The sequence below is a fragment of the Elephantulus edwardii genome, unplaced genomic scaffold (assembly GCF_000299155.1).
Source record: "Elephantulus edwardii isolate Elephantulus edwardi_28Jun2011 unplaced genomic scaffold, EleEdw1.0 scaffold00015, whole genome shotgun sequence".
NCBI lineage: Eukaryota > Metazoa > Chordata > Mammalia > Macroscelidea > Macroscelididae > Elephantulus > Elephantulus edwardii.
The window spans coordinates 5,528,782-5,535,919 of NW_006399765.1; positions in this window are offsets into that span (position 1 = coordinate 5,528,782).

Consider the following 7,138-nt stretch of genomic DNA (forward strand, 5'->3'; position numbering starts at 1 on the left):
TTTGTTCCCTTGGCAGTCCATAGGGTATTTAGCACTCTTTTCTAACACCACAACTCAAAAGCATCAATTTTTGGCTGGCCATCCTTATGAGACCATGTCCTTGTTATTATCCAAGTAAACCCTTGTCATTATCATCTCTCTTAGCATTGAGATTCAAGACCAGACCACATGGCAGCCAGGAGGCTCAGCTGAGAGTCTTAGAATTATCCCAGCTTCTCCCAGTTGGCCAGGCTTGGGGAGCAGGACTGTCTCCTGACTTTGTGGAGGTCTTTACTTGAACTAAATTTTTTTGCTTCTACAGTCTTCTTCTGGTCAACGTCTTTAAACCCTAGAGACTTAGGACTTTTGACATTTTTAATGCTAAGAAAGTTGCCTAATGAGTCTTAGGTGATTCTTACTGGGAACATGGCAAGAGATCTGCGAGTTGTGTTGAGGAAACAACTGGGTGAGGCAAATGGGAGACTGACAGCCTTTGTGTCTATCCGTTTCTGTCCTTGTTTCCAGAGGAAAATTCAATCCTGGGATATTTAGGGCTTATTTAACCCAACTGCTCATTTTTATAGATGGGAACTCAGAGGCTTAGGAAGGGGAAATGCTTGTCTTAGAGCAGATGGATTTTGATCCCAGATTTCATTATCAGTCTAATGCTTTTCTAACTAAAAAGTACACTTTGCACATTTCTACTGAGGTCCTGGAACCAACTGCATGTTGCAGGGGCCTCGGAAAATGCCTGGTACAGTGGGGAAGCTTCTGGCTTGGATTTAGTGCTTTGAATGGGGCCATGTGTCAGGCTTTTGCTTGGATGTGGTTTACTGAGACTCATCTCTTTGCTTTGCTGGTGGTATTAACTCATGTCTGTAGCACGTGTTTCATTTATTTTCTTGAGCTGTAACAGAGGGATGTCAGAGGGGGATCCTGTTCTGCTGCCAGGAGGGCTTCCATGATCTGACCCTTCTGCCTTCCTGACCTCCCTGCTCCTACCTTCACAAGTGAAATGTTATCAGACTTCTGCCTCATATGCTTTTTCTTTGTTTCTAATGAACATTTTTGTTAAGAAACACTCCAGACATGATCCAAAGTTGAAAAGATTGCATAGTTCCTCGAATATCCAATTCTTGTTTACATTTCCTCATATCTCAAGAGTCTCAAAAACAGAGTTTCTGTTTATTCATATTGTGTTTCATACATGTGCATGGTATTTTTTTACAAAAAATTTCTGTTGTATTATATTTTGTGTGTACTGTCAAATCAGATCTGACTGGTACAGGAGATTGCCCCTTCTCCTCCAGCAGAGCATCTGGTGGATTCGAGCCACTGGGATTGCAGTGCAGCTTCTTGCCACTAGGCCACCAGAGCTCCTTGTGTGTTGTGTTTTATGCAGTCTTTAATTTACATTATACTTTGTTCCATATAATGAATCTTTTTTTTTTACATTGTATCTTATAAAATTAATAACCATTGGTCTGTGCCCACTATTATCATATCTTTCCCCACTGGATCTTTCCTAATTCCCTTACCCTTTTCTATATCCACTAAACTCTGTCATCCCAGTGATTTCCCCCCTCTCCATCCTCATTTCCCCTCCTCCCTCTCCCACCTTCTTTGGACATGTGTACACCTCTTAGTAGTTACCCTTCTCTTTTTACAATAATGGAGACATGCATTATTTGTCCTTATCAGACTGAGTTAGATCATTCAGCATAATGCTCTCTAGCCTTTCCCATGTTATGTAGTATTTTTTGAAATTGTTGTTCCTGAGTGCTGCACAGTATTCTGTCGTGTAAATGTACCACAATTTCTCAACACAGTCATTCACTGATGGACATTTGGGCTTTTCCCATATTCTTTTGATTGTGAGTAACACTGCTATGAGCAGCGTACAAATCTCCATTTGTGTCTCAGTTCTATTTTCCGTGGGTTATATTTAGCTAGCAGTGGAATAGCTGGGTCATGGAATTTCTAAGTTCAACTTTTTGAGGAAACACCAAACTGCCTTCCAGAGTGGTTGTACCATTTTACAGTCCCACCAACAGTCGATGAGAGTTCCAGTCTCTCCATGTCCTTGCCAACATTTATTGCTTGTCCTGTTAAACTTTGCCACTGCTCCTGGAATGAGATGGTATCTCAATGTGGTTTCGATTTGCATCTCTCTTATTCCCAGTAAAAACACGGCTTTGAGTCTGTTTCAAACAAGCTTCAAGGATCATTTTGACAAAGATAATTTTGATCATTTGACCTCTGACTTAGGGGTCAGAGTATTCCTCTGATTGCTCTGTTGTGAGTAGATGTACATGAGCAGGAGAAGCAATAGGGCTATGAATAAAGAGGCCTCTCTATTTGGACTACAGTTATGACCTTGTACCATCCTTAACAATCTCTGTTGTGCTTCAGCCCATGGTTATAGATGCTGCGTCAAACCTCTCTTTCACCGACCTCTATTTTCCCAAGCATGATCTCTTTCCCCAGGAACTGACTCTTACCATCACATGCCCTAAGTATGTTAGACAAGATTCACCCTCCTGACTTCTAAGGAGCACTCTGCACTCTGGTTTCACCTATTCCGTGACTGATTTGTTTGTTCTTCTGGCTGGCCATGGTAGATATCAGTGTTCTTTGCCAACACTGGTATTCAAAAGCATCATTCATTGTCCAGATTTCACATGCATATGAAACACTTAGAAATACTGTGGCTTGGTCCTGGCACACTTTAGTCTTTCATTGACATTGTTGCTTGTGAGCACTTTAAAGAGGTTTCTGACAGCAGTTCTGCCTGGTGCAGTTCATGTTTTTGAATTTTTGACAGCTGCTTCCGTGGATTTTGATGGTGGATCCAAGTGAGATGGGGAATTGTTGACAACATCAGTGTTTTCTCCGTTTACCCTCATGCTGTTTGTTGGTCTGCTTGGGGGGATTTTTGGTTTCCTGATATTGAGCTGTAGTCCTTGCTGACGGCTGTGGTCTTTAATCTTTTTCAGTAAGTGCTTCAAGCCTTCTTCACTGTCAGCAAGCTAGATTGTGCCATCTGCATGTTACATGTTGTTGATGAGTCTTGCTCTGAGCCTGATGCCACATTCTTCTTCACAGAGCCCAGCTTCTCTATTTGCTCAGCATACAGATTGAATAAGTATGGAGAAAGGGTACAGTGCTATTGCACACCACTCTTGGTTTTAGACCCTGCAGTGTCCCCTTATTCAGTTTGAACAGCTGCTTCTTGGTTTACATACACGCTTTTTAAGTGTTCTAGTGTTCACATTCTTCTCAACGTTATTAATAATTTATTATGATCTGCTCAATTGAATGTCTTTGGGTAGTCAATAAAATACAAGTAACAACATTCTAGTATTCTCTGCTTTCCGCCAAGGTCCATTTGATGTCAGCAACAACATCTCTAATTCCGTGGGCTCTTCTGAATCCAGCTTGATCAGCTTGCAGTTCCCTGTGGACATGCTGCCCCAGCTGTTTTTTTTTATTTTGGTGATAGAGCTGGTGTTTGCAGTGTCCTTTTTTTCTGGCTGCAGTATGGAGCATATGGCAACAGGTGGCGCCATTGACCACTTGGTGGTGTCTAGTTCTCACGAAGACTCCTTAGGGCCTGGCCTTTGGAGGTGGTGCTATGCATTACCAAGGGGACTTCTGCATCTAGTCTGCATGCCCCAAACTTCATGGCAATTTGGGCTCTCTAGAACAGGCTTGACCTGAGTACTTCAGGCCCCTGCAGCCTGGCAGTGAGCCTGCGGGGATGGGGAGGGGCCCTGGTCACCTAGGGTTATGTGCACTTTGCAATGACCAGCATCTCCTGGTTCCTCTCTTATTTGCTAACTTCTACCACCACCTAGTGGAAGACACCATCATTTACCACTTGAATGTCTCCAAAGGATCTTACAGAACAAGCCTTTCATATACTCCCCTGCAGTCCTGATTCATTGTCTCCAGGCAGAGCTATGTGGTCTGGTCTTTGCCCACCATCCCATCTTCCTCCTTCCCACTCTTCCCCAGCTACATGCTGCTGAAATACTTTCCCTTCTGTGCCACCCCAGCTCATCTCATTCTCTCTCATCTTCTTTAATGTTCATTTTTACAGACAGGCTGTTGAGAGTGTACCTCCTTCAAGCCACCTGTTTATTCACTCCATGGAACACGCTGTTCATGTACTTTCTTACACTGCTTCCTTCTAGAATGAAAACTTCATGTAGCTAGGGCCATTGTATCTCTCTCTCTTCTGGTAATCCTGGCATATGGGAGGGGCCACCAGCCATGTGTTGAATGAATGAATGGATCAGCCTGGAATTCTTTCCACTCGCTTTTCATGATCATTCTCCTGGAACATTTCTCTACACTTACACATGTGGAGGCAGATGTGTCTGGTTTGACCATAAAGGAAATGTGTAAATTTGAAATGTACTTCTTGATTTTTGGTTTAAGAGGCATCCTTCTGGCTCTAGAGGGGAGAACAGATTTCATAAGAAGGAGGCAAAAAGTCAGGAGACCAGTGGGTGGTTGTTACGAAAGTGACCTGGCTTAGGGAAATGGGCCTGGGAGTTGTGCTGATAACCCAACGGCCACACCTCTCTGATGGTTTGAAGCGACCAACTGCTCTGGGGGAGACGGGTGGTCAGTCTCCATCTGTGCAATTTGCAGCCTCCAAAACCCACTGGAGGGTCAGCTTTGAGTCAATTCTGGTTCAATGGCAATGAGTCTTTTAGTTTTAACTATTTGCTATATAGGGAGCTCTGGTGGTCTAGTCCACAGGGAGAAGCTGTGCTGCTAACCCGGAGGCTATGCCCCTTTGATGGTTTGAATCCACCAGGCACTCAAGGGGAAAAGCTAGGTAATCTGCTTCTGTGTGACTTATGGCCTCAGAAACCCACTGGAGGGTCAGCTGTGCATTGGTTCGGACTTGACAGCAAAGAGTGTAAGCGACTGTTTGCCAGCTGTGTGATCCCAGACAAGCTCCTTATCTCTTTTCAGTGTCCTTAGCCCCGTTACTAGGATGCTTTTTCACTTCAAGGTATGATGGGCCCACTGGAGGACTCAGGAGATAGTAGCCAAGTACAAAGATTGGCATGTTACAGGAGATTCCTTTCCTGATTCTCAAATCCTCTTTATATTTTCTTGATTTGTGGTGTTAAAAGGAAACAGTTCCCCAGGCGCCTGGGCAGTGCTGCTAGACTTCCTGATGTCTTATCAAGATGCCCTTGTTAGGTGCCATTAAATTGGCTCTGATTCATAGAGACCCTATGCACAAACAAAACATGACCCAGCCTCGTGCCAGCCTCAGTCTCCTGTTGTGGCCACTGTATAAATCCATCTCGTTCAGGGTCATCTTCCTTTTTGGTTAACCCTGTGCTTTTCCAAACATACTGTCGTTCTGTAGGGACTGGTTCCCACTGATAACATGCCCGGAGTACATGAGATGAAATCGTGCCCTATCACTGAATCCATCTCTGCAAACCAACATCATTAACTTCTCATGTGTGCACCATAATTCTTCATGTATTTTCTCCCAATGACTTCACTCACTTTGAATTCACAGATGGTAGATGTTCAAATGAAAAATGTCTTTTCCCCAAGACCTGTCTCTCTAACGTTTTGTGTAATCCCTGGGCCTTGTTCTTCTGCATGACTTTATAGCTTCTTGCATGGTGAGGTAATGTAATGACTTCTCAGACCCCTGGCTGCCCTGCCTCCGCGCCTGCTCACCCCAGAATCTGACTCAGAGGCTCCACTGAGGCCACTGTCCCCAGCCCTTTCCTCTTTGATGTTGTAGGTCAGCTGTACTGAATTTAAGGAGAGGGATTCTTTGCTTTGATTATTTTGCAGACAAGAACTTCCTGGGTAAGTAATTTTCCTATTGTCTAGATGTTTCTGGTTCTGTGGAGCTGGTGTGAAGGGTCCTAGGTCTTCATCGGTTCTTAGGCTCAACAGACCTGAGAAGAAGGTCCTATAGCACCCAGGCTCTGCTTGGGGTGATATTAGAGGAGATGGGGGTGAACAGAGCAGAGTGGTTAATCGTATCCCATCTGTTAAGCCTGGCTGGGGCCCCAGGAGAGTCTCCAGTGTAGACCTCTGATGACTGATGCACATTTCTTGGTCTCAGTGACAGGCGGCTATGACCCACTCATCTACCTGTGGAACCCCCTATTCTTGAGAAAGCCTGTGTGGCTGATGAAGGGGCACCAGACCTCAGTGACACACCTCGTTGTGAGCAACAAGAACAGCATCCTCGTCAGCGTTTCCAAGGATAAGGTGTGTCCCTCACATCTTTTAGGACTTTCTCCCCCAGTTCCTCCTCATTAGGAAAGCTGCTGGCCCCAGGGATGATAATCCATCTTGACCAGTTTTATAGTCAGACAGCTGGGAGTTACTGAGACACAGAGAAACTGTGATCTCCCTGTTGGCGGTCCCACAGCTGGCCAAGGCCCTGGGAAGGAAGCACCCGAGATGGGTCTACTGGAAGTTGAAGGGTCTCAAGGCCGGGGTGGTGAGTGCCAGCCCTGAAGGGGGTGCTGTGCTCTGCCTTGGCATCTGGGTCTGCATGGTGAGAGCAGTGTCTGTGGTTGGAAGTGATCATGCAGGCACTTAGCACAGAGGGTTCACAGAGTGTGCATGGGTCCTGCTTGCAGGAAGTTTGCACAGGGGCTCCAGGACCAGTTGCATTCCTATGACCACGTTGTTTTGTCCCCTAGAATATCCGGGTGTGGGACATGCAGGACTACGTGTGCCTCCAATCCTTCTGTGGGAAGCTCTTCGCTCTGGGAAACTGCCCCATCACCAGTGCCTACATCCACAGGAACACGCTCATCTGCAGCACCTTTTCAGTGAGTGGTCGGGTGTGGTGCGGAGGAAAGCTGAGCCTCCGCCTCTGTGGCTGGAGCCTGATGCATCATGGGGTTTCAAGGGGGTGGGGGACTTTATGTGCCTCCCGAGAATGTTCTTCATTGTTATTCAAATCTTTCAGAATTTCCTGAAAATCTGATTCAAGGCCCCCTTACCTGTCACACCTGGGCAGCACCTGCCTCACTGCCTGCATATCTTTAGGCCATTCCCCTGAAAGCTCACACGGAGTCCCAGGCTGGGTTTGGAACCCCCTCCTCCAGGTTTCCTGAGCTCACCTTAGCACTTTAAATCATCACTGTTC